General features: G+C 43.9%; 1 protein-coding gene across 3 annotated transcripts in view; it reads right to left on the reverse strand.

Moving 5' to 3' along the window:
- LOC123994629 (metabotropic glutamate receptor 8-like) overlaps positions 1 to 3387 on the reverse strand; it is a 1038970-nt gene extending 1035583 nt beyond the window's left edge. For all 3 annotated transcript variants that reach the window (XM_046297463.1, XM_046297464.1, XM_046297465.1), the window contains exon 1: positions 3268 to 3387. The gene's annotated coding sequence lies outside the window, so the exon portion shown is untranslated. The remainder of the gene's footprint in view (positions 1 to 3267) is intronic.
- Between the last annotated feature and the right edge of the window lie 6709 nt (positions 3388 to 10096).

Consider the following 10096-nt stretch of genomic DNA (forward strand, 5'->3'; position numbering starts at 1 on the left):
GCCCACTAATAAACTTTTATCATTCATATCACCACTCTATATTCCTCAGACAAAACAAAGGCATGAGGAAAAGACCATCATTGAGACAGACGAAGAGGACCTTCCTAATAGTGTTTGATCTGTTCTGGTTTGACCACACCCGCTTCCCCAAAATAGTCAAATGTGTGGATACTCTTCTGAGATAGATAGAAGAGCATATTAATAACACTAGAATGTGAAAATATCAAAGACATTCACATTCGTAGCTATAATGTATTGGCTCACTAAGTCTAAACTTCCCGCCGAGCGCCATGACCACTTTTGAGCGCGTCCGTGTGCGTTCCAAAAGGCACAGATGCTGCGCAGTATGCTTGTGTGGGCTGAACCGGCTGCACAATTCTAGGATGCTGAGATGCTAGGGGACTGCTGCATCATTGCATATAAATATCCTAATGTTTATTCGGACATCGTGGCAATATTTCTCCCTCCCTCCCCATCTATGTACCCATATTTCAAAGACGCTCACCTTTCCACACAAACAGCACTTTCAGATACATTACCCCCCCCCCTCTACCACCACCACCACAACCACATTTTACCCTCAGAACAGCCTCAATTCCTTGGGGCAAGATGTCAAAAGCGTTATACAAGATGTCGAAAGCGTTCCACAGGGAAGCTGGCCCATGTTGACTCCAAAGCTTCCCACAGTTGTGTCAAGTTGGCTGGATGTCCTTTGGGTGGTGGACCATTCTTGATAAACACAGGAAACTGTTGAACATGAAAAACCCAGCAGCATTGCGGTTCTTAACACAAACCGGTGCGCCTGGCACCTACTACCACACACCCTCTGAACGGCACACATACACAATCCACGTCTCAATTGTCTCAATGCCTAAAAATCCTTTGTTAACCTGTCTCCTCCCCTTCATCTACAGAGATTGAAGTGGATTTAACAAGTGACATCAATAAGGGATCCTAGCGTTCACCTGGATTCACCTGGTCAGTCTGTCATGAAAAGAGCAGGTGCTCATAATATTTTGTACAGTGTATAGTTCCTATGGTTGTCAATTATACACCTATAAAATACATGAATCATTTACCTTGAAAGGATAACATTACTATAGCACTTTACCAAGCACTTTAACAATTTAAAAAAATGTCTAACGCAATTGGGAAAGGCACAGGCATATTAATATAAAACCGTTCATCTTTGTGGTTAGGTTATATTCCTAATTGGCTATTCAGGCTCTATTCATGCATACACTTTAAACCCCAATGTGCTGTCATGTCAGAGACATGGTTGTTGAATTGATTCATTTTCAGTCCTGTGGCCTTCACCGAGTAAGTTCCTCTGTGAATGTTATCATTAAACTCTTTATGACAATACATTAAGTATAAGGCCTTATTTTGAGGTCAAACCAAATTCCAGTAACTTTCCCAGATTTTCAAAAAGGTCCGAGTTGAAGTATTTCCAGGAATCTTCCGACTGCAATTTCTGGAAAACCTGAGATATTTACAAGAATTTTGCGTCCCTAACTGCAAGTCATATAATGCTGGCTTGCAAAGTGATGTGTAATTCCTATTGGAATCCAGACAGAATTAGGACATCGAACAGCTGGAATTCACATTCACCTACAATCTGTATTCACAATGACTTGCAAGGATTCGGGAAATTATGAGGACTGCATTTAAACTGGAACAGTAATTTCAATAAGGGGTTGCAAAAATCAAGATCAATTATTAGATTAGTTTATAAAAAAAACAATGTTATTTATCTCTGTGTAGCATAAGATTTATGTATCCATCCCTGAAGGTACATGCAAAAAGGCTCGGGTTGGAACTTTTGACTCACTAATAAGAGATAATTGACAGAATGGTGGAAATTCCAGCAGTGTTATCATTATTGTTGACAGTAAGAAAAAGGGAGTATTACCCTGCGAGGCAGAGCCCGGCCCATTTAACTTTTTAATTTACACCAATCGCTATGTGTCAGTCTGCACCATCCTCTCTATTGGTCATGATATTAGGTGTCCTCGTGTGCAGAGACGTTCACTGGGGAGCGCACTGCTCTTTTCACAAAGTGATAGCTTTTCTCTCTTTTTCGCCTCTCTCTCTCTCTCCCTCCCACTGCTATTTTATCCCCCTCCCTCTGCTCGTTTCTCTCTCCTATCTCCCCGCCCGTTCCTCTCCCTCCTCCTGCTCCCCCTCCTCCTTAGTTTCCCCCTCTCACCGCACCCGTTGAATATGACATTTTTTTTTTTTTATGCAATTCCGATCACAGGCAGGTAAAGACACCAACCAACGGCAACGAATCAAACACATCCCAAATCCCTCCAACGGTTCCCCCCTAAATTGACTTGTGATCCTCACAATTCCCTTGACCCGTTCTCGTGGATGAGAGAAGCAACGGAACTCCTCACAGAAGACGTGGTGGAAGTGGTGTGTTAGTATGATTGCGTGGGTTTGTTGCGGGGATAGATGGGGATCCATGTGGGATACACCACCACCACCCTCTGATACATACGGATGATTAAAGCAGTGGCATGAAGCAGGAAGCTGCGCTATACAAATCGTGGTTGTGCTCCAAAGAGAAATAACCACCTAATGACGTCTTCATGGTAGGCTACATATAATTAGATAGAAACATTATCAACCCGTAATGTTTTTTAATTCAAGTTCAATATAACATTTCGTGTCTATAGATTGAGACAGCATCCTTCATGTGCGTGAAATAACGCGTCCCTTTTCAGTGAGCTCTCTGAAAATCACACTGGTGATATCCCAATTATTTTCATCTAATTGTCCCATATTAATTAAGATGAATTAGATCACAAAATAAGACGTTTGTGCTCCGGACGAGATCAGATGTATGGATCATTCCTAAATGCCGTCAGAGCGGATGCTGTTTCTTGTGGCGCGCGGAACAGAGCAGAGAGCGCATTCCTTTGGGTCAATATCGGAACTTCATTGCGGAGCTCAGCAGTTTCCTTTCCCAACACTGAACCCTTCTCATTTAGCTACAGGTCACGACTCTGATTAACGATACCGTGGACTGTCAACATCAACTATGCATGTCGATAATGAAAAGATAAATAGTTATTTAAGGATGATTTGCAGAACCATCGAGGGTAATTAATTTAACAATGAGGGAGAAGAAAAAGCAGATGGACGAAGAGCGATGGATTCTTCAGATAGAGGGAGAGAGGGGGGGAAGAATTATGTTTGATGGGACCTTCTCAGACATACGAAAACTATTGAACTAAATATGTAATTTTCAAAAATGCCTACCTGCTTTTCCGTGACTTGATTGAGTGATCCTCGCTCCTTCGCGTCCCACTCATAGATGCACGCGCCTCGGGTTTTCGGTGCTGAAAGGGACAGCGCATGCAGCCGTCCAGCCAAGCAGTCAGCGCGCGTCTCCGCCAAATGAACCCCCCCCCCCCAAAAAAACACCCACACAACAGCGATTGGTCTCCCTACTCTCTCTTTTTTCTCTCTCTCACTCTCTCTCTCTCTCCGCATATCCCCTTCTCTCTTTATCAGCATCGGCACCTTTTATATGTAACATAAATGACACAGAAACGGTTTGAAATGCAACATTTAAGCAGTCATATTCTGATGCATCTGCCCAGACAGATTCCCATTCAATTAATCCGTTATGATTGAGATCAATGTCTTAAAACAAGACGACACCAATAGGCCTACATCTACTTTCTGCATAATAGCCAACACAAAAACGCAGCCATTGGTTCCTCTCTGACGCTCACACCAACATACATGTGTTGCTACATGTCAATAGGTTCTTTCTAATCAATAGGCCTACTGGTTGCAGTGATCAATCTATAACTTGACTTGTGCAGATATATTGCAGATAAGCCGATGCTATATATTGGTGATTAACAACCAAAATTAATACGGACGGGGGTACGATCAAAAGTCAGACAACTGATTCATCAAGAAGAAGAAAGGCTTTCGCGTTCAAATGACGGTGATGTGCGAGACGTGATAAAATGGTGTCATGACTTTAGGAGCGAGCGCCTCACTAGATAGAGCACTACCGCCATCTAGAGTCGATTCCCGGGACCACCCATACGTAGAATGTGTGCACACATGACTGTAAGTCGCTTTGGATAAAAGCGTCTGCTAAATGGCATATATTATTATTATTATTATTATTATTAGAGTAACGTAGCCTACAGTAGGTCCAGAAACGAAACACCGGTCATGTCAATTTAGGGAAACTATTGACTCTGTTTAAAAAAAAAAGCCCATAGGTTGAATCAACCAAAGCATACTTGTTCAGTAATAGACTAACAATCCGCAAAAGCACTACAAATCCACCAATAATAGGTCTACTTAAATCCGAGCCTCAAGATCCACAGTAGCTTGGCCCGGTGGTTCTTAATAAAATGGGGTTCGGGGACGCCTGTGGGTCAGAGGAGGTACTGCAAGGGGTCCGCAGACTGATCGCAAAATACTGTATAACATTTTTTATTTTATTTTTTATTTTTTATTTCACCTTTATTTAACCAGGTAGGCTAGTTGAGAACAAGTTCTCATTTGCAACTGCGACCTGGCCAAGATAAAGCATAGCAGTGTGAACAGACAACACAGAGTTACACATGGAATAAACAATTAACAAGTCAATAACACAGTAGAAAAAAATGGGCAGTCTATATACAATGTGTGCAAAAGGCATGAGGAGGTAGGCGAATAATACAGTTTTGCAGATTAACACTGGAGTGATAAATGATCAGATGGTCATGTACAGGTAGAGATATTGGTGTGCAAAAGAGCAGAAAAATAAATAAATAAAAACAGTATAAAAAACAGTATGGGAATGAGGTAGGTGAAAATGGGTGGGCTATTTTCCTATAGACTATGTACAGCTGCAGCGATCGGTTAGCTGCTCGGATAGCTGATGTTTGAAGTTGGTGAGGGAGATAAAAGTCTCCAACTTCAGCGATTTTTGCAATTCGTTCCAGTCACAGGCAGCAGAGTACTGGAACGAAAGGCGGCCAAATGATGTGTTGGCTTTAGGGATGATCAGTGAGATACACCTGCTGGAGCGCGTGCTACGGATGGGTGTTGCCATCGTGACCAGTGAACTGAGATAAGGCGGAGCTTTACCTAGCATGGACTTGTAGATGACCTGGAGCCAGTGGGTCTGGCGACGAATATGTAGTGAGGGCCAGCCGACTAGAGCATACAAGTCGCAGTGGTGGGTGGTATAAGGTGCTTTAGTGACAAAACGGATGGCACTGTGATAGACTGCATCCAGTTTGCTGAGTAGAGAGTTGGAAGCCATTTTGTAGATGACATCGCCGAAGTCGAGGATCGGTAGGATAGTCAGTTTTACTAGGGTAAGCTTGGCAGCGTGAGTGAAGGAGGCTTTGTTGCGGAATAGAAAGCCGACTCTTGATTTGATTTTCGATTGGAGATGTTTGATGTGGGTCTGGAAGGAGAGTTTGCAGTCTAGCCAGACACCTAGGTACTTATAGATGTCCACATATTCAAGGTCGGAACCATCCAGGGTGGTGATGCTAGTCGGGCATGCGGGTGCAGGCAGCGATCGGTTGAAAAGCATGCATTTGGTTTTACTCGCGTTTAAGAGCAGTTGGAGGCCACGGAAGGAGTGCTGTATGGCATTGAAGCTCGTTTGGAGGTTAGATAGCACAGTGTCCAATGATGGGCCGAAAGTATATAGAATGGTGTCGTCTGCATAGAGGTGGATCAGGGAATCGCCCGCAGCAAGAGCAACATCATTGATATACACAGAGAAAAGAGTCGGCCCGAGAATTGAACCCTGTGGCACCCCCATAGAGACTGCCAGAGGACCGGACAGCATGCCCTCCAATTTGACACACTGCCTGTCTGGCTGCTTTGTAAAGTAAGCCACGGTCACGTGACTCACTCACTCTGTACGAGCGAACCATTTTCCTGATCGGGGTGATGTACCTAATAAACTAAAAGGCTAAACAAAAGCCTTTAAATTCCTTAATCAAATCCACTTCAATCATTGTAGATGAAGAGGAGGAGACAGGTTAAAAAGTGACATCAATAAGGGATCATAGCTTTCACCTGGATTCACCAAGTCAGCCTGTCATGGAAAAGGCAGGTGTTCCTATTTCTTTTGTACACTCAGTGTGTAATGCACCAATTTGTAAGTCGCTCTGGATAAGAGCGTCTGCTAAATGACTTAAATGTAAATGTAAATGTGTATAAAACGTTTACATTTTTTATGAATATACCTAGAAACAACAAGTTGAATGAATTTTGGGCAAGGAGTCCAAGGAAAAAAATTTGAGGGCGCAAACACAACATAATGTAATATTTTTCAACCAAATTAAATATTTAACCCATAGATGCACAACATTGGCCTGGTTCACACAGATATTGGTAGCCACATTAAACAGAGGCTGCTAGGGGGAGGAGCTATAGGAGGACAGCTCACTGTAATGGCTGGAAGGAAACAACATCTTTGACTCCAATGAGCCCATCCTCCTATAGCTCTTCCCACCAGCCTCCTCTGACACCAGTGATCAACTCAATTCGTGTATTACCTAAGAATGTTGTTTTGAACATAAATGCACTGTACTTTATGCTTTACACTGCAAAATTCTCTCTGGCCCATGGACAAGAAATGAGCTTTAAACGGCAAAAATATCTCTCTGATGCCAAGTGGGGAGGCCTTCAAAATGTTCGTTTTTTTCCTCAGGGCTCTAGACTTGATTTATCTGGCCATACACTGCAGAAGTCATAATAAAAACAGCTTGTATGCTATTTTTGTTGCACTCTAAAGCAGGGGTTGGAACCACAATTATTTTCCAATCGTTCTTTTCTTAGCCACAGAAACTGTGTGATGCCATCGCCTCAGCATGGACCAACATCCCCGGGGAACATTTCCGACTTGCAGAATCCATTCCCCTGAGTATTCAGGTTGTTCTGAAGGCAAAGGGGTTCTGACCCGGTACTAAATGGGTGTACCTAATAAACTGAGTGTATACTGATGAGAGGTCGAAGGAGCATGGCAAGAATCGTGTAAGTTAACAGGCGAGCCACAAACAGACGAATAACGACTCAATATAACAGTAGTGTGCAGAACGCTATCACATCGATCCTTGTCACAGATGGGCTATTGCAGCAGACGACCACACCGGGTTCCACTCATCGCCTGGTCCGACAAATTGTGGGTCCTCATGCTGAGGATGCTGATGGCAGAGATAGGATTTGGCGTAAGCAGCATGAGTGATGACTGGATATGATGCACCTGATAGGGAATCCTTGGTATGTTGCTAAACCCTAACCCCTACACTTACCTAACGCTAACCTTGAACCCTAACCCCTACCTAACGCTAACCCTAAACCCTACCCTTACCTAACGCTAATCCTACCCTTACCTAAACACAAACCCTAAACCCTACCCTACCCTTACCTAACACTGAACCCTACCCTTACCTAACGCTAACCCTAACCCCTACTCTTACCAAACACAAACCCTAAACCCTACCCTAACCTAAAGCTAACCCTAAAACCCTACCCTTAACTAACACTGAACCCTACCCTTACCTAACGCTAACCCTAACCCCTACTCTTACCGAATGCAAACCCTAAACCTTAACCCCTACCCTTACCTAAAGCGAACCCTATACCCTACCCTTACCTAACACTAACCCCTAACCTTACATAACACTAACCCCTAACCTTACCTAACACTAACCCTAACCTTACCTAACCCTAAAATGACCTAACACTAACCCTACATATCGTTAACCCTAACCTTACCTAACACTAACCCCTAACCTTACCTAATGCTAAACCTTACCTAACGCTAACCCCTACCTAACGCTAACCCTAACCCTACCTAACTCTAACCCTAACCTTACCTAACGCTAACCCCTAACCTTACCTAACGCTAACACTAACCCTACCATATCGCTAACCCTAACCTTACCCTAACCTTACCTAACACTAACCCCTAACCTTACCTAACGCTAACCCTAACCTTACCTAACGCTAACCCCTACCTAACGCTAACCCTAACCTTACCTAACGCTAACCCCTACCTAACGCTAACCCTAACCTTACCTAACGCTAACCCCTACCTAACAATAACCCTAACCTTACCTAACGCTAACCCTAACCCCTACCTAACACTAAACCCTACCCTACCCTTACCTAACACTAACCCTAACCTAACGCTAACCCTAACCCCTATCCTACCCTTACCTAAACTAACTCCTGACCTTACCTAACACTAACCCTAACCTAACGCTAACCCTACCCCTAACCTTACCTAACGCTAACCCCTACCCTTACCTAATGTTAACCCTAAACCCTTACCTAACGATAACCCCTACCCTTACCGAATGCTAACCCTAAACCCTAACCCAAAGCTAACCCTAAACCCTACCCTTACCTAAGGCTAACCCTAAACCGTAACCCATACACTTACCTAATGCTAACCCTAAATCCTACCCTTACCTAACACTAACCCTAAGTCCTAAGCCCTACCCTTTCCTAACCCTTAACTCCTACCCATACCTAACGCAAACCCTAAGTCCTAACCCCTACCCTTGCCTAACCCTTAACTCCTACCCATACCTAACGCTAAACCCTAAGTCCTAACCCCTACCCTTGCCTAACCCTTAACTCCTACCCATACCTAACGCTAACCCTAATCCCTACCATTACCTAACGCTAACCCTAAACCCTAACCTAATTCTAACCCTAAACCCTAACCTTAACCCCTACCCAACGCTAACCCTGACCTAACACTAACCCCTACCTAACTCTAACCCTAACCCCTACCCTTATCTAACACTAACCCTAATCCCTACGTAATCCCTACCTCTACCTAACACTAACCCTAAACCCTAACCTAACGCTAACCCTAAACCAATGCTAACCCTAACCAAATGCTAACCCTAACCCAACGCTAACCCTACCTTTACTGACCGCTAACCCTAACCCCTACCCAACACTAACCATAACCCCTACCCTTACCTAATGCTAACCCTAACCCCTACCCAACACTAACCATAACCCTAACCCAATGCTAACCCTACCCTTACCTAATGCTAACCCTCACCCCTAACCTTACCTAACGCTAACCCATATACAGTGCATTCAGAAAATATTCAGACCTCTTGACTTATTCCACATTTGGTTATGTTACAGCCAGCCTTATTCCAAAATGGATGATTTTTTTGCCCTCATCAATCTACACATGACAAAGCCCCAAACCCTACCCATGACAAAGCAAAACAGTTTTTTAGAAATGTTAGCAAATTTGTTAAAAATAAAATATTACATTTACATAAGTATTCAGACCTTTTACTCAGTACTTTGTTTAAGCTCCTTTAGCAGCGATTACTGCCTCGAGTCTTAGGGATGAGGCTACAAGCTTGGCACACCTGCATTTAGGGAGTTTCTCCCATTATTCTTTGCAGAACATCTCAAGCTCTGTCAGGTTGGACAGGGCGCTTCGCTGCACAGCTATTTTCAGGTTTCTAAAGAAATATTAGATCGGGTTCAAGTCCGGGCTCTGGATAGGCCACTCAAGGACATTCAGAGACTTGTCCCAAAGACACACCTGCGTTGTCTTGGCTGTGTGCTTAGGGTCGTTGTCCTGTTGGAAGATTAATCTTCACCCCAGTCTGAGGTCCTGAGCGCATTGGAGCAGGTTGTCATCAAGGATCTCTGTACTTTTCTCCGTTCATCTTTCCCTCGATCCTGACTAGTCTCCCAGTTCCTGCTGCAGAAAAACATCCCCACAGCATTATGCTGCCACCACCATGCTTCACTGTAGGGATGGTGCCAGATTTCCTTCAGAAGTGACACTTGACATTCAGGCCAAAGAGTTCTATCTTGGTTTCATCAGACCAGAGAATCTTGTTTCTCATGGTCTGAGAGCCTTTAGGCAAACGCCAAGCAGGCTGTCATGTGCCTTTTACTGAGGAGTGGCTTCCGTCTGGCAACTCTATCATAAAAGCCTGATTGGTGGAGTGCTGGTTGTCCTTCTGGAAGGATCCCCCATCTCCACAGAGGAACTCTGGAGATCTGTCAGAGTGAACATTGGGTTCTTGGTCACCTCCCTAACTAAAGGCCCTTCTCC

Source organism: Oncorhynchus gorbuscha, linkage group LG14 (genome assembly GCF_021184085.1).
Source record: "Oncorhynchus gorbuscha isolate QuinsamMale2020 ecotype Even-year linkage group LG14, OgorEven_v1.0, whole genome shotgun sequence".
Classification (NCBI taxonomy): Eukaryota; Metazoa; Chordata; class Actinopteri; order Salmoniformes; family Salmonidae; genus Oncorhynchus; species Oncorhynchus gorbuscha.